General features: G+C 39.0%; 1 pseudogene; it reads left to right on the top strand.

The window, feature by feature from the left end:
- The first annotated feature begins 4,837 nt into the window (after positions 1-4,837).
- On the top strand, positions 4,838-5,463 carry LOC138441640 (myotilin pseudogene; annotated as a pseudogene).
- The last annotated feature ends 17,087 nt before the right edge of the window (positions 5,464-22,550 follow it).

Genomic DNA, 22,550 nt, shown 5'->3' with positions numbered 1-22,550 from the left:
CTGTTGTGTACAAATTCAAGTTTTGCTTTTCTGAAGTTTATGGATCTTTTTAAAAAAATATTTTCAATCCATGGTTGGTTGAAATCACAGATGCAGAATCCACGGATATGGAGGGCCAATTGTGTTTTGTGCTTCTCACTTCTGTGGTATTATTCTCAAGTTTACTTCATGTTTTTAGATAAAATCTCTATATCTGAGTTCTTCTATGCATAAGGCTCATTGCCTTGAAAATGTATGCTCTGATTAAGTAATCTTAATCTTTCTATTCATTTGAATATAGAAATTGCCAGTATCACATATATTTTAAGTGTTTGCTGATAGTAAGGATTTTATTTACCTAATCTTCCTATCACCATTTTAATACCATGTAGGGCAGGAATATGGAGACGGCGATGGCAACCCACTCCAGTACTCTAGCCTGGAAAATCCCATGGATGGAAAAGCCTGGTAGGCTACAGTCCATGGGGTCACAGAGTCGGACACGACTGAGCGACGTCACTTTCACTTTTCATTTTCATGCATTGGAGAAGGAAATGGCAACCCACTCCAGTGTTCTTGCCTGGAGAATCCCAGGGACGGGGGAGCCTAGTGGGCTGCCATCTATGGGGTCGCACAGAGTCGGACACGACTGAGGCTACTTAGCAGCAGCAGCAGCAGCAGGGCAAGGATATGAAGAAGGCAATGGCAACCCACTCCAGTACTCTTGCCTAGAAAATCCCATGGGTGGAGGAGCCTGGTAGGCTGCAGTCCATGGGGTTGCTAGAGTTGGACATGACTGAGCGACTTCACTTTCACTTTTCACTTTCATGCATTGGAGAAGGAAATGGCAACCCACTCCAGTGTTCGTGGCTGGAGAATCCCAGGGATGGGGGAGCCTAGTGGGCTGCCGTCTAAGGGGTCACACAAAGTCGGACACGACTAAAGTGACTTAGCAGCAGCAGCAGCAGCAGCAGCAGGGCAAGGATAACATTGTTTCCTTTGTATCATTTATACAGTTTACTACTGTAAGTATCTAATTATTATTGGGGCTAGATTAATATGTGATGTCTTTCTTCCTCTGTCTATGTGTGTGTATGAGTACGGGTGTGTAAGTATGTAAATATACATAAACAGTATACATACACATATATATGTGTACCTGTGTATATAAAGGTGTGTGTAGACAGATGTTATATAGATTCAGTTCAGTTTAGTTCAGTCGCTCAGTCTTGTCCGACTCTGCAACCTTATGAATCGCAGCACGCCAGGCCTCCCTGTCCATCACCAACTCCCAGAGTTCACTCAGACTCACGGCCATCGAGTCAGTGATGCCATGCAGCCATCTCATCCTCGGTCGTCCCCTTCTCCTCCTGCCCACAATCCCTCCCAGCATCAGAGTCTTTTCCAATAAGTCAACTCTTCGCATGAAGTGGCCAAAGTACTGGAGTTTCAGCTTTAGCATCATTCCTTCCAAAGAAATCCCAGGACTGATCTCCTTCAGAATGGACTGGTTGGATCTCCTTGCAGTCCAAGGAACTCTCAAGAGTCTTCTCCAACACCACAGTTCAAACGCATCAATTCTTCAGCACTCAGCTTTCGTCACAATCCAACTCTCACATCCATACATGACCACTGGAAAAACAATACCCTTGACTAGATGGACCTTTGTTGGCACAGTAATGTCTCTGCTTTTGAATATGCAGTCTAGGTTGGTCATAACTTTCCTTCCAAGGAGTAAGCATCTTTTAATTTCATGGCTGAAATCACCATCTGCAGTGAATTTGGAGCCCAAAGAAATAAAGTCTGACACTGTTTCCCCTGTTTTCCCATCTATTTCCCATGAAGTGATGGGACCACATGCCATGATCTTAGTTTTCTAATGTTGAGCTTTAAGCCAACTTTTTCACTCTTCTATAGATTAGATCAATAGAAAAAGATAACTATTGACATTTGAATTGTCCATTTGAATTGAGATATAATGAGTAACATATTGTTAAAATTTCAGTACATTCATACTCAGATAAAGCATTCTATTTTTCCTGTTTTCATACCTTGATATGTTCCTGATGAACACTTATCAGTTATATGTATGCACATGATTGTTTACATGTTGAAATTTTAAAAATTATTTTTGACAAGAGTGGCAGTCGGATTTACGCTCTGAAATAGGAAGGTGATAAAGGACAATGAGGGGCTTCCCTGGTGGCTCAGTGGTAAAGAATCCACCTGCCAATGCAGGAGATGTGGGCTTGATCCCTGGGTTGGAAAGATCCCCTGATAAAGGAAATGGCAACCCACCCAGTATTCTTGCCTGGGAAATCCCATGGACAGAGGAGCCTGGCAGGCTGCAGTCCTTGGGATTGCAAAAGATTCAGACATGATTTAGTAACTGACAACAACAGGACAATGAGATGTTGAATGAAAGTAGTAAGACTCTTGAACAAAAATGTACTGTTCTAAGGTTTTAAAATGTTAATTTTCAGTACATAAATTAAAATGAGAGCTAAAATTGTATTCCTATAGATTTTGCCATGAAAAAAATATCTTTGGCTAATTTTGAATCTATATAGATAACAGAATATAGGTATATAATATTCATCACTTTACTATGCTTCAGTGCAATAGGAATCAAAATCGTAAAGCATTTAACTGTCTGAGAGATTAATTCTTTTCTTTTTTTTTCAAGATCAAAGGGAGGCCCTTTGTTTATCCTGATGATTGGTAGTTACTCATCTCACCAAACTTAATCTGTAACCCTTGCCACCTTGAACTATACTAGTAAGAGTAGCTGTTAGGAGCTAAAGATCTTCTGTCACTTGATCTTGGGGATAAAACCTTATTTTCAACTAGTTACATATTGTTTTTGATATTAAAATAAATTATGCTATTTAGTGCCCAGTTTTCTCACCTGTGGAATATGAATAAGAATCACACCATTTTTTGTGATATGGTTAAGTTAAAAAAATGCATGCTTTGTAAAAATGATGAAAATAAAGTACTCAACTCAGGAAGTTGATACAAAAATGAGATGAACCCCCCTAAGTTTCCTACTCCCAATGTGTGTTTGTTGTAAGAAAAGTAAATTTTTCTTAGGCTTTTTTTATTCGGGAAATTGGAAATTAAAAATAACGACTTTGTGGTATTATACATGTTCATTAACAACATGTATGCATGAGCATAGAATTGTTTGTAGTAAATCCATATTCAGTAAATGTAGCTTCCTTCTAAAAATATCTTAAAAAGCTCAAGTGACCTTAGCAGGATATATAATGAGAACAAGGTCAAGTGACTACAAACAGCCTATGGCAGGCACTCTACCCATTGTGTCACAAGGGCTATGAGAGGTGCAGCACGATATACTAGCTAGAGCCACACATATGGTGAACACTGGTAGGTATGTATTCTATTTAAGAAATGAAAAAAAAAACAAAGGTCATACATTTTGGCATACCCCAGGGTGTCCAGTTTGGTCTTCTGATCTCAAAGCTCATGAACTTTTATCTTATTCAGATAGCACACTCACACTCCTTAATTAAAACACTTTTGTTTAAAACAGACTTTAACACTAAACAGAACACTTAGTTTAAATTAACCTCTTAGGACCACCAATCTGTATATCATATTGTTAATCTTTCACCTATCAGTATAAGACCAATGATTAGAAGGTTTTAAAATAAGCATGTTTCAAGTAGGCTTTCAGTTCAGTTCAGTTCAGTCACTCAGTCGTGTCTGACTCTTTGCGACCCCATGAATCGCAGCACTCCAGGCCTCCCTGTTCATCACCAACTCCCGGAGTTCACTCAGGCTCGCGTCCATCGAGTCAGTGATGCCATCCAGCCATCTCATCCTCTGTCGTCCCCTTCTCCTCTGGCCCCCAATCCCTCCCAGCATCAGAGTCTTCTCCAGTGAGTCAACTCTTCGCATGAGGTGGCCAAAGTACTGGAGTTTCAGCTTTAGCATCATTCCCTCCAAAGAAATCCCAGGACTGATCTCCTTCAGAATGGACTGGTTGGATCTCCTTGCAGTCCAAGGAGTCTCCTTGCAGTCTCAAGAGTAGGCCTTAGACATTATTAAATTAAAACATCTACCACAGCGTTTACAAATTCAAATAAAATGGAAACTAGTATAACTCCCAAATGATAGCCCATTTATAGAGCATTTATGAAATTTAATGCATACTTCAACACACTCAAGTTATTATTTTAAATTACGTTTTAATAGTAACCCTGTTAGGCACTTGACTTTAAGTCTTATATGAAAGAGTTCATTCTTTCTGTTTTTAAAAATTATTTTTGCTTCTACTTTGTTTAATTAGTATTATAATTCATAAGACAAACAGTACTTATAAAAAGCATGCATTTAAAACCTCAGCTCCTCTAGCCCGACCAAGCAGCCTTCCTTTTTCATCCATCCCTGACAGTGCAAATCCCTGCTTCCACAACAGGGGGCTCTCACATCACCATGCCCTCCTCTGTTTTTCTGCTTTCCCCAGCAGCTTTCTGGCTCCAGCCAGAGCAAAAAGGTTATGCCACCTATAATCAGTTCCCAGGCAGCTTCCCTGGCCCCATATTGTCATTATGGCCTGAAGACAGTAGCTGTAAAATCCCTCCCACTGGGCACCTCAACTGTCAACAACCCTCTATTGGCCAAATTGCAAATGCTAGACCCATACCAAACACTTCCAACCCTGAAACACAAGGGCCATAAATGCATACATACATACATACATACATAAAAAGAAGATTTGATTCATGGTTTGAAAGAGAAAGCTGAAATGCAGGACCGCTTCTTAATTGTAGAAATCCACAGGTAATATCTGAGGATAAGGTGTTTCACAGATTGCTATGTTTCAAGCTAAAATGACAATGACTCACAAGATTTATCATAGCACAGCTCAGAACGTGCATGACCACAGGTTCCTAAGTCAGAAGAAGTAGATCCTACTCAAAAGGAGATGTGAATGATCAGCGTGCAATACAGGAGAAATTCTGCTCATTAAATTCTGTTCAAATGTCAGAGAACATGTTGAGTGAAGAAGGACGATTCTGAGGAATGGACTTCAAAGTGGGTAGACTGCCAGCTCCTCACGTGTCATGGTATATAAATGGAAGCTTTTTGCAAAATGATAGTGTCTTAGGAGGGTTTTCATTCACTCATCCTTGAAGTGAGCAGAGCTTCAGGTTCAGGAGCTTACTCGTGTATTGCCATGAACAGAACAGGGGAAGCTACCTTAACTGTATAGCTGGACATTCTTGCAAGAGAATGTAGAACACTGATATTTATCTACAAAACACAACTCAAAGAAGTTTTAGGGGGAGACTCACTAAAGCCAGAATGCCAGCTCTCACCTGTGCCTCCTTTGAAGGTGTTCTGGAGAAGAAATTATGAAATGGTAAAGTTCAGCACTGACGGAAGAAGCTTATAGCATGATAATTATAGATTACTTTACTAATAAAAAATATAAATAAGGAAGATTCTGGGTAACATGGTACATACAGTTACTGAAGCTAAGTTAATGACTACATATAACACCTGAAGCTATTAGTTGTAATTTTTCCTATCAGCTTGAGTTTTGCCTTCTTTCATCTCCATTCACAGTTCTATTTTATTTTTCATCAGATTCTACTTTTTTTTGAAGAAAATACTTTTTAGAGAGCTTTATGAAAGTGAAAGTCACTCAGTCATGTCTGGCTCTTTGCAACCCCTGGACTGTACCATCCATGGAATTCTAAATTGTGTTAACTTTTGAAATTAAGAAAGCTAACAGAGGGATACTAAGTATAATCACATAGTCAGTAGACATCATCTGATTCTTAGATTTGCTTACTTTTTAGAGATATAACATCAAGATGCTACCTTTTGCTTTTCTGCAAAAAAATGATATATATAGTTGATTTCTTAAAATATTAATTACATACTTTTGCTAATGTCTAATTCCTAATTGATAATGATGCCTAGCAAATAGAACAACTTATGTTTTAACTGCCAGGAGAGAAAATGAGTAACATTTTAATATTTAATTAGTAAGTCAATATGATACTTTACGTTTGCTATCTTATTTGGCTCTTAAAACACTCTCCCAAGATGAAAATCATCCCCACTTTACAGCTAACAGAGACTTGGAAAATTTAAGTCACTTGTTCAAGAGGATGTATCTATACCTGGGAGTTTAGGACTGTTTCCTAGCTGTCATGAGTCAGAAATTAGTGAGCTGATGTCTTGCAGCTTTCTTAAGATAGATATTTAAAATTGTTAGTTTGGTTATTTGAAGTCATATTTTCAAACTATGGTGACAATAGTTACAGCTAAAATTCAAAGAGCATTGTGACAGCCACTAGACTGATGCAGATTCATTTTTTAAAAATTGCATATTTTTATCACATAACTTATGAATCTACTCCCAGCTTCATGAAAGGCAAGATAATTGGTTCCGTTTCTTTTGAGTACAGTGCAAAAATAATAAAAGGTGCTTTTTAAAGTACCTTATTTTCCTTTGTATGTGAAATAGAATACCCTGTTTCTTAAGCTCAAGAAGATGGGGTTGAGGTTAGGTGCACAAGGGCAGCAGCAGAGACAAAGAACCGTATTCAGTTTCCAGAAGCATTGTAAGAATGGTTAAATACATGAAATCTTTAAATAAAGATAAAATAGATGAAGGTTCAGTTCAATTCAGTTCAGTTCAGTCGCTCAGTCATGTTCTACTCTTTGTGACCCCATGAACTGCAGCACACCAGGCCTCCCTGTCGATCACCAACTCCTGGAGTCCACCCAAACCCATGTCCATTGAGTCTGTGATGCCATCTAACCATCTCATCCTCTGTCGTCCCCTTCTCGTTCTGCCCCCAATCCCTCCCAACATCAGAGTCTTTTCCAATGAGTCAACTCTTCACATGAGGTGGCCAAAGTATTGGAGTTTCAGCTTCAGCATCAGTCCTTCCAATGAACACCCAGGACTGATCTCCTTTAGAATGGACTGGTTGGATTTCCTTGCAGTCCAAGGGATTCTCAAGAGTCTTCTCCAACACCACAGTTCAAAAGCATCAATTTTTTGGCACTCAGCTTTCTTTTTAATTCAACTCTCACATCCATACATGACCACAGGAAAAACCATAGCCTTGACTAGATGGATCTTAGTTGGCAAAGTAATGTCTCTGCTTTTGAATATGCTATCTAGGTTGGTCATAACTTTTCTTCCAAGGAGTAAGTGTCTTTTAATTTCCTGGCTGCAGTCACCATCTGCAGTGATTTTGGAGCCCAGAAAAATAAAGTCAGCCACTGTTTCCACTGTTTCCCCATCTATCTACCATGAAGTGATGGGGCCAGATGCCGTGATCTTAGTTTTCTGAATGTTGAGCTGTAAGCCGACTTTTTCACTCTCCTCTTTCACTTTCATTAAGAGGCTCTTTAGTTCTTCTTCACTTTCTGCCATAAGGGTGGTGTCATCTGCATATCTGCTGCTGCTAATTCGCTTCAGTCATGTCCAACTCTTTGTGACCCCATGGACTGCAGCCTACCAGGCTCCTCTATCCATGGGATTTTCCAGGCAAGAGTACTGAAGTGGGGTGTCATCACCTTCTCCACTGCATATCTGAGGTTATTGATATTTCTCCCAGCAATCTTGATTCCAGATTGTGCTTCCTCCAGCCCAGCATTTCTCATGATGTGCTCTGCATATAAGTTAAATAACCAGGGTGACTATATCCAGCCTTGACATACTCCTTTTCCTATTTGGAACCAGTCTGTTGTTCCATGTCCACTTCTAACTGTTGCTTCCTGACCTGAATATAGGTTTCTCAAGAGACAGGTCAAGTGGTCTGGTATGCCCATCTCTTTCAGAATTTTCCACAGTTTATTGTGATCCACTCAGTCAAAGGCTTTGGCATAGTCAATAAAGCAGAAATAGATGTTTTTCTGGAACTCTCTTGTTTTTTTGATGATCCAGTGGATATTAGTATTAAAAGAAACGTTCCCAATGATGAAAGTTAGTTGTTCATTTTCAACTAAAAATTCAAGCTAACCTAAATGGAAATATTCACATAAAATGATGTTTAACATTGCTATTTATTAGAAAAGCATGAGTTGATACTACAGTGAGGTACCACCTCCCAAAGGTCAGAATGGCCACAATTTAAGTCTATAAATAACAAATGCTGGAGAGGATGTGAAGAAGAGGGATATTCTTATGCTGTTGGTGAGAATCTAAATTGGTGTAACCACTGTGGAAAACGATATGGAGGTTCCTCATAAAACTAAAGGTGGAGTTGCTGTATGATCCTGCACTCCCCAATCGCTGGCATACACACAGACAAAGCTGTAAGTCGAAAAGATACTTGCACCCCTCTGTCCCAGCAGCACAGTTCACCATCTGCAAGACATGGAAACAACCTCAGTGTCCATCGATAGAGGGACGGATAAAGAAAATATGGTACATATATGTAATGGAATATTGTTCAGATGTAACATTACTCAGCCATAAGAAAGAAGGAAATAATGCTATCTGCAGCAACAGCAGTGGACCTAGAGACTACCATGCTAAGTGAAGTGAGTCAGAAAGAGAAAGGCAAACGCCTTACGACCTCACTTATGTGTGGAACCTAAAATACGATACGGATGAACTTACCTTGAACATGCAACTCTGAGGATATTTTTAGAATGGTAATTGTATGTAGGTCACTAATTCATTTTTTTAAACTTACCTTATATATGGAAATAACTGAAAAAACCCTTTTGCATAAAATGACAGTTTTCTTTAATCACTGAGGTTGAATCTAGTCACAAGGTGCTATGAAGAATTTTGTTTGTATACTTCCTATGTATTAACAGTTAAATGAATTTAATAATGGGTTTTGATTTCAACTGTTGATTTGGAATGTAGTGTATACATAGTAAAATATCACAAGATGAAAAATAAGCTAAAGAGTTCATATGTCCATTTGATAGCACTTAGGGTTTTATGTCTTTCAGTGTGAAAATTGACTTATTCTATTAACACAGTTCACAACCCCTGAATCACCTGTCAGCTTTCAGCTCAAATCTTCTCATTGAGGGAGAACTATCATATTATTCTATAGGTTTGGGAGATTTTTTTCAAATTATAATTATGACTGTCTAAATCTTGGGACATGGGAGACTAAGCAATTTCATGGATCAATGAACTCTGAACACAAAATCCATTTTTTAAAATTACCCTCTTAAGGCTTCTTTTTAAAAAGTTTATAAAACCGTGTCTACATACATCTGTTAGAAAAAATGAATAGTTTCTGCCAACCATATTCTGTAACTTTTTGACACATTTTGAAAAATCCTTATATTTTTTATTTCTGTATTACCTTCAATTTACTTGACCTTCCCCCCATGCCAGTGAGAATAAATTGTTAATTTTTTAAATTCCAATGGAATGTTATTGGCACTTCTATTTGTATTTATATCACTGTGCTATAATCATTTGTGTGTTATCTTGTCACTTGTTTCACAAAGGTGAACTTGTTGAGGGCAAGGGCGTTATATCATCATTCTTTTTTCGAGTATTCATTTCATTTACAAGGTGGACTGTACCTCAATCAATAAACATTTTTCAAGCAATTTTCCTGAAGTAGTTTTTAATCCATAATAAGGAGCTTACTTTATTTTTGTTGAATGGACTGAATGCCTTTGCTTCTTTATTATATTTTTTAATCTTTATTTTATATTTGAGTATAGTTGGTTAACAATGTGTTAGTTTCAGATACACAGCAAAGGGATTCAGTTATACATACTCAGGTATCTATTCTTTATTTCAAATTCTTTTCCCATTTAGGTTATTACAGAGTATTGAGCAGAGGTCCCTGTTCTATATAGTAGATCTCTGCTGGTTATCTATTTTTAATTAAATAACAGAGTTTACATGTCAGTCCCAGACTCCCAGTATAGTCAATCCCCTCCTCCTTCTCCCCTGGGCATCATAAATTCATTCTCTAAGTCTGTGAGTCGGTGAAGGGTTTGTTTCTTACTGAACAAAATATTAAAAAATTAGAAAACAGTCGACTACAGTGGCTATAAGTATTAGAGACAATTTTCTTCTAAGGGAATAATATTCTAGCCTGTCTTGTACTCTCTTTCCTTGAAATTTGTGTCCTTTCAATTCTATGGCAAATAATTATTTACATAAATTATGTTCATTTTCTTCTTCCTTAATAATGCCAACCTATTTGGAGTGGGAGGGGGCAACTGTATCTGGATAAGTTTCCTGTTCTCCCAACTTTTCATCCTTAGTGCTGCATAATTGACATTGGGATATAAGCAGGAATTGGTAGGTAGAGCTCTATAAATCACATTCAAAATGACAAAACCAGCTTTTGCATTTGTACTTCTTATAGTTAAAGATATTTGAATAGGAAAATGAAAACCTGCATTGTGAAGCTGTCATATCATCCCTGAACTGCTCTATATGCTTATTTTGTAAGCTAAGTAAATCCAGTTGAATTAAACATGTTTCTAGTTCATGAAAATAAACCAAGACAACATGTTTCAGTGAATAGTACATTTTGTAGAATGAGCTACTGCAAAATCCATTTTGTAGTTTTTAAAAGAAAAATCTTATTTTTAAGTGATTTCAACTTGATTCAATAAAGATAGCATTAAAAAGACAGAGAAATATTTTCAGTGATATTTTTATGATATTTGATAATAAGAAGAGCTTATCTTATATTTTTGTAACATTATTCATAATCAGTTAAGTTCAGTTCAGTTCAGTCACTCAGTCATGTCCGACTCTTTGCGACCCCATGAATCGCAGCACGCCAGGCCTCCCTGTCCGTCACCAACTCCCAGAGTTCACTTAGACTCACGTCCATCGAGTCAGTGATGCCATCCAGCCATCTCATCCTCGGTCGTCCCCTTCTCCTCCTGCCCACAATCCCTCTCAGCATCAGAGTCTTTTCCAGTGAGTCCACTCTTTGCATCAGGTGGCCAAAATACTGGAGTTTCAGCTTTAGCATTATTCCTTCCAAAGAACACCCAGGACTAATCTCCTTTAGAATGGACTGGTTGGATCTCCTTGCAGTCCAAGGGACTCTCAAGAGTCTTCTCCAACACCACAGTTCAAAAGCATCAATTCTTCAGCGCTCAGCTTTCTTCACAGTCCAACTCTCACATCCATACATGACCACTGGAAAAACCATAGCCTTGACTAGACAGACCTTTGTCGGCAAAGTAATGTCTCTGCTTTTGAATATGCTATCTAGGTTGGTCATAACTTTCCTTCCAAGGAGTAAGTGTCTTTTAATTTCATGGCTGCAGTAACCATCTGCAGTGAATTTGGAGCCCCCCAAAATAAAGTCTGACACTGTTTCCCCTGTTTCCCTATCTATTTGCCATGAAGTGATAGGACCAGATGCCATGATCTTAGTTTTCTGAATGTTGAGCTTTAAGCCAACTTTTTCACTCTCCACTTTCACTTTCATCAAGAGGCTTTTTAGTTCCTCTTCACTTTCTGCCATAAGGGTGGTGTCATCTGCGTATTGGAGGTTATTGATATTTCTCTCAGCAATTAAAAAAAATTAACTCAATTATTCATAATAATGGACTCAAAAGTAGCATTGGGTGTATATTAGAAGACACTTAAAATGAATATATAGATGTTTAATTTATTGATAATCCAACATAGCTAATATCAAAAGAATAAGTTGGGGGACTTTATTTAATAGAAAAGAACCAATAGAGCACTAATCACCACCATAAAATTAAATTGTGCAAGATATTACTTATAATGGAGAAGCTATTCCAAAATCAATAGGAGATAAGCTATTATATAACACATGAGGCAATTTTCAGGCCATAGAAATGGAAAAGGAACCAATGGAAATATCATATTAGATATTGTCTGAAACATGGATGATGAAGTGAGTCTCTGTATAGCATCTTCATATATCATAAACAATTCGCTATTATAAATTTTCACAACCATTTTCTGAAGTCTGTCCAGCACTTAAAAATTAATAAAAGTCTATTTGTTTGCTCTAGCAGAATAGTTGTCATATTGTTTGAACCCACTGTCATATAGGAAATATGAATAACCAGTTTTTGTTCTCAGAATAAACCATTTTGAAAATCATAGCAAATTATTGATCTCTTGATTATGTTTTTTCAAGATTATATAAATCTGAATACTTTCTATAAAAACTTGGTTATTCTATTAGCTGTCAGTGTTCCTCCAAAAAAACTTCCTAAACATGAGACTAATAAAGGACCATAAAACTTTAACAGAATATTGTAATTTTAGGTTTAAGCATAACATACTATCACCAAGCTATCACCAAAACTAGTGTCTAGCTTCCGTGTGGATTGTTTAATGAAGAATTATGCATTTTTCTCAATTATAAATGAATGAAATAAGGCTTTTGCCTGCTAGTTCCTAGAGCCTGTTTTCACTCGCTTTTTTACTTCATAATCCTCCACCTATTCAAAGCGTTGTTATGCTTCCTCTGAAGATTTCTTACTGTTCTTTTAGGCTAAATGTCAACCACTTGAAGTATCTCTAAAAATAAGAGTGTTTTTCAATGTAACAGTGACCCTTTTGGAATCAACATGCATTATGAAACTTTCCTCTCTCTCTCTCTTTTTTTTTTCCTTTTCTCCGGCAATAGGCCTTCTTCACAGTCTAACTCTCACATCCATACATGATCACAGGAAAAACCATAGCCTTGACTAGATGGACCTTAGTCAGCAAAGTAATGTCTCTGCTTTTGAATATGCTATCTAGGTTGGTCATAACTTTTCTTCCAAGGAGTAAATGTCTTTTAATTTCCTGGCTGCAATCACCATCTGCAGTGACTTTGCCCCCCAAAATAAAGTCTGACACTGTTTCCACTGTTTCCCCATCTATTTACCATGAAGTGATGGGACCGGATGCCATGATCTTCGTTTTCTGAAAGTTGAGCTTTAAGCCAACTTTTTCACTCTCCTCTTTCACTTTCATCAAGAGGCTTTTGAGTTCCTCTTCACTTTCTGCCATAAGGGTGGTGTCATCTGCACAGCTGAGGTTATTGATATTTCTCCCGGCAATCTTGATTCCAGCTTCTGTTTCTTCCAGTCCGGTGTTTCTCATGATGTACTCTGCATATAAGTTAAATAAACTGGGTGACAATATACAGCCTTGACGTACTCCTTTTCCTATTTGGAACCAGTCTGTTGTTCCATGTCCAGTTCTAACTGTTGCTTCCTGACCTGCATACAGATTTCTCAAGAGGCAGGTTAGGTGGTCTGGTATTCCCATCTCTTGAAGAAGTTTCCACAGTTTACTGTGATCAGCACAGTCAAAGGCTTTGGCATAGTCAATAGAGCAGAAATAGATATTTTTCTGGAACTCTCTTGCTTTTTCCATGATCCAGCAGATGTTGGCAATTTGATCTCTGGTTCCTCTGCCTTTTCTAAAACCAGCTTGAACATCAGGAAGTTCATGGTTCACGTATTGCTGAAGCCTGGCTTGGAGAATTTTGAGCATTACTTTACTAGCATGTGAGATGAGTGCAATTGTGTGGTAGTTTGAGCATTCTTTGGCATTGCCTTTCTTTGGGATTGGAATGAAAACTGAGCTTTTCCAGTCCTGTGGCCACTGCTGAGTTTTCCAAATTTTCTGGCATATTGAGTGCAACACTTTCACAGCATCATCTTTCAGGATTTGAAATAGGTCAACTGGAATGCCATCACCTCCACTAGCTTTGTTCATAGTGATGCTTCCTAATGCCCACTTGACTTCACATTCCAGGATATCTGGCTCTAGACAAGTGATCACAGCATCATGATTATCTGGGTCATGAAAATCTTTTTTGTACAGTTCTCCTGTGTATTCTTGCCACCTCTTCTTAGAGGTTATCTTCATTACCTGCACCGTAATTTGTCCTCTCCTCACATAACAGCTAGGGATGGAGTCCCACCCATCAACAGAAAAGTGGATTAAAGATTTACTGAACTTGGCCCCACCCATCAGAACATCACCTAGTTTCTCCCTCACTCTCTCCCATCAGGAAGTTTCCATAAGCTTCTTATCCTTATCCATCAGAGGGCCAACAGAATGAAAACCAGAATTACAGAAAACTGATCAAACTGATCACACGGATCACAGTCTTTTCTAAATAAATGAAACTATGAGCCATGCCATGTAGGTCACACATATGGATGGGTCATGGTGGAGAGTTCTGACAAAATGTGGTCCACTGGAGAGGGGAAAGGCAAGCCACTTCAGTGTTCTTACCTTGAGAACCCCATGAACAGTATGAAAAGGCAAAAAGATAGGACACTAAAAGATGAACTCCCCAGGTCGGTTCAGTTCAGTCCAGTCACTGAGTTATATCTGAGTCTTTGCAATCCCATGAATTGCAGCATGCCAGGCCTCCGTGTCCATCACCAGCTCCCGGAGTTCACTCAGACTCATGTCCTTCGAGTCAGTGATGCCATCCAGCCATCTCATCCTCTGTCGTCCCCTTCTTCTCCTGCTCCCAATTGCTCCCAACATCAGAGTCTTTTCCAATGAGTCAACCCTTCGCATGAGGTGGCCAAAGTACTGGAGTTTCAGCTTTAGCATCATTCCTTCCAAAGAAGTCCCAGGACTGATCTTCAGAATGTAGGTGCCCAATATGCTACTGGAGATCAGTGGAGAAATATCTCCAGAAAGAATGAAGAGATAGAGCCAAAGTAAAAGCAACACCCAGTTGTGGATGTGACTTGTGAGGAAGTAAAGGCTGACGTTGTAAAGAAAAATATTGCATCAAGGCAAATTGGAAGTGGTCAAATAGGAGATGGCAAGAGTGAACACTGACATTTTAGGGATGCTGTGAGAGTGCTGCACTCAATATGCCAGCAAAGTTGGAAAACTCAGCAGTGGCCACAGGACTGGAAAAGCTCAGTTTTCATTCCAATCCCAGATAAGGGCAATGCCAAAGAATGCCCAAACTACCACACAATTGCACTCATCTCACATGCTAGTAAAGTAATGCTCAAAATTCTTCAAGCCAGACTTCAGCAATACGTGAACCGTGAACTTCCTGATGTTCAAGCTGGTTTTAGAAAAGGCAGAGGAATCAGAGATCAAATTGCCAACATCCTCTGGATCATAGAAAAAGCAAAAGAGTTCCTGAAAATCATCTATTTCTGTTTTATTGACTATGCCAAAGCCTTTGACTGTGTAAGGTGAGGTGAAGTCACTCAGTTGTGTCTGACTCTTTGCGACCCCATGGACTGTAGCCTACAAGGCTATTCCATCCATGGGATTTTCCAGGCAAGAGTACTGGAGTAGGTTGCCATTTGTTGATCACGATAAACTGTGGTAAATTCTGAAAGAGATGGAATTACCAGACCACCTGACCTGCCTCTTGAGAAACCTATATGCAGCTCAGGAAGCAACAGTTAGAACCGGACATGGAACAACAGACTGGTTCCAAATAGGGAAAGGAGTACGTCAAGGCTGTATATTGTCACCCTGCTTAGTTAACTTCTATGCAGAGAACATCATGAGAAATGCTGGGCTGGAAGAAGCACAAGCTAGAATCAAGATTGCTGCAAGAAATATCAATAACCTCTGATATGCAGATGACACCACCCTTATGGCAGAAAATGAAGAGGAACTAAAACACTTCTTGATGAAAGTGAAAGTGGAGAGTGAAAAAGTTGGCTTAAAGCTCAACATTCAGAAAACAAAGATCATGGCATCTGGTCCCATCACTTCATGGGAAATTGATGAGGAAACAGTGGAAACAATGACAGACTTTATTTTTTTGGCTTCAAAATCACTGCAGATAGTAATTGCAGCCAGGAAATTAAAAGACGCTTACTCCTTGGAAGGAAAGTTATGACCAACCTAGATAGTATATTCAAAAGCAGAGACATTACTTTGCCAAGAAAGGTCCATCTAGTCAAGGCTATGGTTTTTTCCAGTGGTCATGTATGGATGTGAGAGTTGGACTGTGAAGAAAGCTGAGTGCTGAAGAATTCATGCTTTTGAACTGTGGTGTTGGAGAAGACTCTTGAGATTCCCTTGGACTGCAAGGAGTTCCAACCAGTCCATTCTAAAGGAGATCAGTCCTGGGTGTTCATTGGCAGGACTGATGCTAAAGCTGAAACTCCAATACTTTGGTCACCTCATGGGAAGAGTTGATACATCGGAAAAGACCCTGATGCTGGGAGGGATTGGGGGCAGGAGGAGAAGGGGATGACAGAGGATGAGATGGTTGGATGGCATCACCAACTCGATGGATGTGAGTTTGAGTGAACTCTGGGAGTTGGTGATGGACAGGGAAGCCTGGCATGCTGTGATTCATGGGTTCACAAAAAAGTTGAACACAACTAAGCGACTGAACTGAACTGAACTGAGGGACTGGACTGAACTGTCCCTTCCTTAATGCCTTCTATTCTTCTTGGGTATCAAGCTCTATCAAATACTGCTTTTTATCCCCTTTACAGCTTTTTGAATATTCTGGACACAATAATATTGTGGAATCTGAGGAACTAGTTATGTTTCTCTGTTTTATTTAATTATGTTTGCTTCTATACAACATTTGTCCCAATCTGCAGACAAATGAATTCCTTATGTTTCTGCTTTCCAGGTGGGTAACTCATCATACATTTCAATATTCCCATTAGGTTTTTATATGTTAATTATGGTTTCAGATGGAATATGATGATCAATCTCTGAGGTTTGACAGTACCTCTGCACATTATAGCTAAGCTACTTATCATGAAATATCATATAATGTATGGCTTGCTTGTCTTTCATCCTTATGGCTGTGGGCTCCAGAAATACATAAACATATCTCTATTTTGCCAGTGCTTAGAATTCAGAGCTGATCCTCAGTAAATTAGTTTTGACTGCCCAAATGAATAAATGATAATTATTATAATAAAGAGTTGAGGTAGGCATCATAGATAAAATTAATGATTTATCTTCTTTTGCACAAAGGTTTTGGAGAAGGCAATGGCACCCCACTCCAGTACTCTTGCCTGGAAAATACCATGGACGGAGGAGCCTGGTAGGCTACAGTCCATGGGGTTGCGAAGAGTCAGACATGACTGAGCGACTTTACTTTCACTTTTCACTTTCATGCATTGCCTGGAGAATCCCAGGGACGGGGGAGCCTGGCAGGCTGCCGTCTATGGAGTCACACAGAGTTGGACACGATGGAAGTGACTTAGCAGCAGCAGCGGCACAAAGGTTTTGCTTGCTTTTAGTTAGCATGAGTTCTTCATTTAGCTCATTATCATATTTTAATTTATCTATATGATATTTAAGAAATAACCTCTACATTTTATAAAATAGAAATTTGTAAATTTATAATATTAACTTTTTAGAGCTATGAAAAGTTCTCCCTGAATTAATCCTGAGAGATTTTGAATATCTTTGTTTCATTTCATCAAATTATGATTTAAATTGTCAGCTGTATATATTTACAGTTATATAAGTCCTACTGAATTAATGCTCTTTTTCACTACTGTGAGTATCATGACTGCCACTAAAAGATGAATGGAGGTCTCATATTAATATCATGATATTAATTTTTATTTTAAGAAGAACCATCTAACAGTTTTATAATAAAATCTCCAGATAAGCACAAGACCCATTGTACTCTCTCCTGAGTTGAGGAATGTTCTCTCCTGAGTTGAGGAATATTCCCTCCCAAGTTTTTTATCTCAATAATTGCATCATTAAGTTGCTGGCTCAAACTTAACTTGTCATTCTGTGTTTTTATAAATGGCCCTGTGGGATGTACTTTTGCAATATTCTGAGGTACATGAGTAGAGGCTTCCAAAAACCACACAGAATCTGCATGGCTTATTATCTGTGGAGATCAGGAATGAAAAATTACTAAGATAAATTAGTTTCAGCTTTTTGTGACTGTAGATCTAAAAAACAATTCCTAAGATTTAATTTTTTCCAGAGTATAAGTAATAAGCAAAATGAAATGATGCAGGTTGATTCTAAAATTCAATTGTGCTGCAGATTAAAAAAAAAGAAGGTCCGTAGGATTTTTTTTTATTTCTAGCCTCTTTAAATATTTATAGGTATATATCTGATGGTTATCATTGGCAAAGCAAGATATCTGTATATCCTGAAGCTATGACTGAATTCACCGAGTTTCTGCCTTGCTACATTTGGAAATCAGTGTCCAAGAATTGATAGAGAAAGGCACCTTGGGCTCTTGATAGGGTGATTTTCACGAGCTCAAAGGGCTTGGAGAACTCCTAAAGTACAAGAACTGTTGAACACTCAGTTTACTTGTTGACCAGAGGGGCTTTCCTCCTGCCATTGGCAGCCCTTGAGAAAGTCAATACTGCCTTAAGAGAGAGACTGTAGGAGACTGAAATCACACGTTAGATTAAGAAGAGCTGATGCAAATAGATCGTTTGTATGTCTAATTCCTTATCCAGCTCTGAGTATGGTGTTCTATCTAGCAGAAATGAGTGATGGAGTTTGAAGATAATTGAACATTTTCTGCTGCTGGAAGAAATGATCAATTCATGGGATAAAGAACCACCCAGCATGCTCCTATTTTGACTTTTACAGTTATAAGAGATACATTAAGTTTAGGCAGATTTCTAAGTAACAGCTGCCTCTGCAGCAACTCTCCACAAGTGTGACATCATAGCTCTTGCTGCATCTCTATAGCTTAAAGTTTGAAAAAGCAATGTGTGCTAGTTTCTGTTTTTTGTTAATGATCACATCAGGATAACTGTTAGAATTTACCTGATCTCCCTTGAGAAATTATGTATGTGTGTGTGTGTATACATGCTTCCCAGGTGGCTCAGTGGTAAAGAATCTGCCTGCCAATTCAGGAGGTGCAGAAGATGCAGGTTGATCCCTGGGTTGGGAAGAGAAGGGAATGCAAAGTCCATGGGGTTGCAAAGAGTCGGACCTGACTGAGCGACTGAACTGAAATGAACTGAATCGCACTGTTGATTTGCAATTTCCTCCAGAGCTTCCTGTCTGTAATCTGAAACTGACCCCATACACAAAGGGCAGGGAGAGATCTAAGAAATAGATCTTAGATCTATTAGATTTTAGAAATGGAGGGCAGATCACTCTACATTGGTAGGTGGCAGGTTTAATAAGAAAGATAAATTATTGTACAAGTATGTTTCTGCACCTGCCCATCAGAACCTTGGAAGTTTGCATAGAGGTCTTCCCTGAGTTTAGTCATGTACACAGTCCAGACCATTTCATCAGCACATTATTATCTCAAGGTTGTGTCCTTGAGACAGCTTCTGGGAATGAGCAAGGCGAGTGGAATGCACATTCCAAGGACGAAGAAGGGTGCGATGAGCCTCCAGGTGTCTGAGTGCAGCTTGTGGGCCAGACTAGGGACTTTCCTGGCTCTTCGATGACTTTCTGCAGCAAGTATCTGCATTACAAGAGTGTTGTGGAATTAGATAAGAAAGGTAGCACGATTCACGTATTTATTTTTAGTTGGAGGATGATTGCTATACAATGGTGTGTTCGTTTCTGCCATACAACAGAGTGAATCAGCCAGAAATGTACATCTATCTCCTCCCACGCCTCTAGGTTGTCACAGAGCACCAGGCTGAGTTCCCTGTGTTATACAGCGTCTTCCCACTAGCTGTCTCCTTTACACTGGGAGTGTATATATATCAGTGCTACTCTCTCAATTTCTCCTACCCTCTGGGTTTCCCTAGTAGCTCAGCTGGTAAAGAATCCACCTGCAATGCAGGAGACCTGGGTTCAATTCCTGGGTTGGGAAGATCCCCCGGAGAAGGGAATGGCTACCCACTCCAGTACCCTTGCCTGGAAAATCCCATGGACAGAGGAGCCTGGTAGGCTACAGTCTGTGGGGTCGCAAAGAGTTGGACATGATTAAGCGACTTTCACCCACTCCTTCCCCTGCTGTGTCCACCGGTCCATTCTCCATCTGTATCTCTTTTCCTGCCCTGCACCATTTTTCTAGATGCCATATATTTGCATAATATTAATATGCATTTCATTAATATACCTAGCAATCCCACTGCTGGGCATATACCCTGGGAAAACCATAATTCAAAAAGACACATGTACCCCAGTGTTCACTGAAGTTCTATTTACAGTAGTCAGGGAGTGGAAGAAACCTAGATGTTCACTGACAGATGACTGGATAAAGAGGTTGTGGTACATTCATACAGTGGACTATCACTCAGCCATAAAAAGGAGTGAATTTGGGTCAGTCGGGAGTGAGGTGGATGAATCTAGAGTCTGTTATGCAGAGCAAAGTAAGCGCTATTATTGAATAGACAGTACATGCCGAGTAACTGTGCTTTTACATATGAACTGTCTCATTCTTATAGCCTCCACATTCAGCAAGTACTATAGTAACTCACTTTCGTAAACAAAGCAGCCAAAGATCGGAGTTATAAGGTGCTTGTTCATGGTCACGTGGTAGGGAGTAGCAGAAAGAAAGTATGTTAATTGCTCAGTTGTGTCTGCCTCTTTGTGACCCCATGGACTGTGGTCCACCTGGCTCCTCTGTCTGAGGAATTCTCCAGGCAAGAATACTGGAGTGGGTAGCCATTCACTTCTCCAGGGGATCTGACCCACCCAGGGGCTGTGCCTGCATCTTCTGCTTCTTCTGCTTTGCAGATGAAATCTTTTACCATCTGAGCCACCAGGGAAGCCCAGGGGAGCAGAGGTGGGATTTAGTCTATCTAGGTATTTGAGACTCTAAGGGTAACATTCATCATCACTGTGCAGGGAACTATACAGTATGAGGGAGGGCTTAATGTGTCATACTACTATACTCATTGTTAAACACCAAGAACAAACACTGCATTCCATAAGAAGGAGAAAGAGTAACAGCATTCTTGTTGACAACAGATAGTCTGAAGGGATGGCTTTTAGGGCTGGGACCAGTTATAGAGACCACTGGATTCCTTGTCCGAGAGATTATGACTCAGGAAAAGAAGTTAAAGGTATAATTTTAATTTGATTTGCTGTATAAGTTTTAATGTAACAATCAGGTCTTCTTTGGGAGTGAGTGAAAGTCACTCGGTCATGTACGATTCTGTGACCCCACGGACTGTAGCTCGCCAGGCTCCTCTGTCCATGGGATTCTCCAGGCAAGAATACTGGGGTGTGTTGCCATTTCCTTCTCCAGGGGATCTTCCTGACCCAAGGATGGAACTCGGGTCTCCAACATTGCAGGCAGATTCTTTACTGTCTGAGTCACCAGGGAAGCCCTCTTGTTTGGGAGAGTGCCTGTTATTTAATAATAGCTAATAATACTAGTCTTCATCAACCATGTTAGAAGAAAGACTGAATTATATTTTTTTAATTTCTACATTGACAATGGTATTACAAATTGTTTCCATTTGATATGGTGATCAGAATTAATAAAATAAGAATGTAAGAAAAATGTATTATAGAGGTGGTGAAACAGTTATTTGATGAAAAAATATTGTATTTTTCTGGATTCTGAATCCTGCAGTATTTGTTATTTTCTGAAATTTTCTGTTTGTTGTGATTTATATAGTCACTTTGGGACTTAATTTAGCAGTTGTAATTATGCTTTCTTTCTCTTACAAAGGGCACATCAAATTTTCTGCACTTCGCAACCTGGATATACATCTGATTTTCCTCTAAAGCAGTCTGTCTTAGTATATACTGCAGTATTTCATGAACATGTTTTCTCAGGGAAATGGGCAGCTTATAAAAACTAAAGGGAAAACGTTTCTGAGATTTCAGTAGGGCTTTGTTAACATTTTAATGTTTATAAAGCTGTTGGAGAGCAAACATAATTTTAGGATTAATGAAAGTAGGTCTGAAGAATAGCAGATGGTGGTGGGGATGGCACACAGGTGTTGAGTACTTGAGGACTGTGTGACATGGAGCCACCTAGGCTGATGTACAGTATGAGGCCTTGAAGCCTGCGCAGATCTAAGATGAAAGGGGCAGAGTCCATAAGAGGGACAGAAGACGAGGGGGAAAATCAAAACAATTTTATTATTTTAGTCTACTTGGCAGTTTAACACTGGCAGTGGATATTGTTACCTAGGATGATCCCTTTGTGGCTTTTTTTTTTTTTTTCCCAAAAATGAACCCAATGGAAATAGAAATAGATGAAGACTTCCCAGAAGTTTAGTCTGGTAAGGAAAGCAGTTTGTATCAGGAAAAACTTATAAAAAAAAGATCACTTTCACATGTTAATACTACATCTGTCTTTAAAACTCGGTCATTTCCCAGTTTAGAATTTCCCTGTGTTTCATTTTGTTTCCATTCTGGGACAGTGCAAGGTGTAATATACCAAAGGGCTCAAAGGTAATATCATTCTGGACAGTAGTCTATTTGGTCATGAGGAAAACCAATACAACATTATAATGTAATAATAATGACCACAGCAAGAGAGAAGATTGGGGAGAAAATGAAATTATTCTGAGAAAATTCATCACAATTATATTTAAAGAAAATTAAATGTCCACAAGTTAAATTGTTTAAAGAACAGAATTTATTGTTTCACTGTCCTGATATCATAGTGGCAAATAGTCATTGTCAATTTTTGAAATACATAAAATTTGAAAGCAAATTCAAGTCATCTCATGCTTTGTTTCATGTACAGAACATC

The sequence above is a fragment of the Ovis canadensis genome, chromosome 5 (assembly GCF_042477335.2).
Source record: "Ovis canadensis isolate MfBH-ARS-UI-01 breed Bighorn chromosome 5, ARS-UI_OviCan_v2, whole genome shotgun sequence".
NCBI classification, from domain to species: domain Eukaryota; kingdom Metazoa; phylum Chordata; class Mammalia; order Artiodactyla; family Bovidae; genus Ovis; species Ovis canadensis.
The sequence above is the reverse complement of the archived record's forward strand: the minus strand, read 5'-3'. Positions and strand labels throughout refer to the sequence as shown.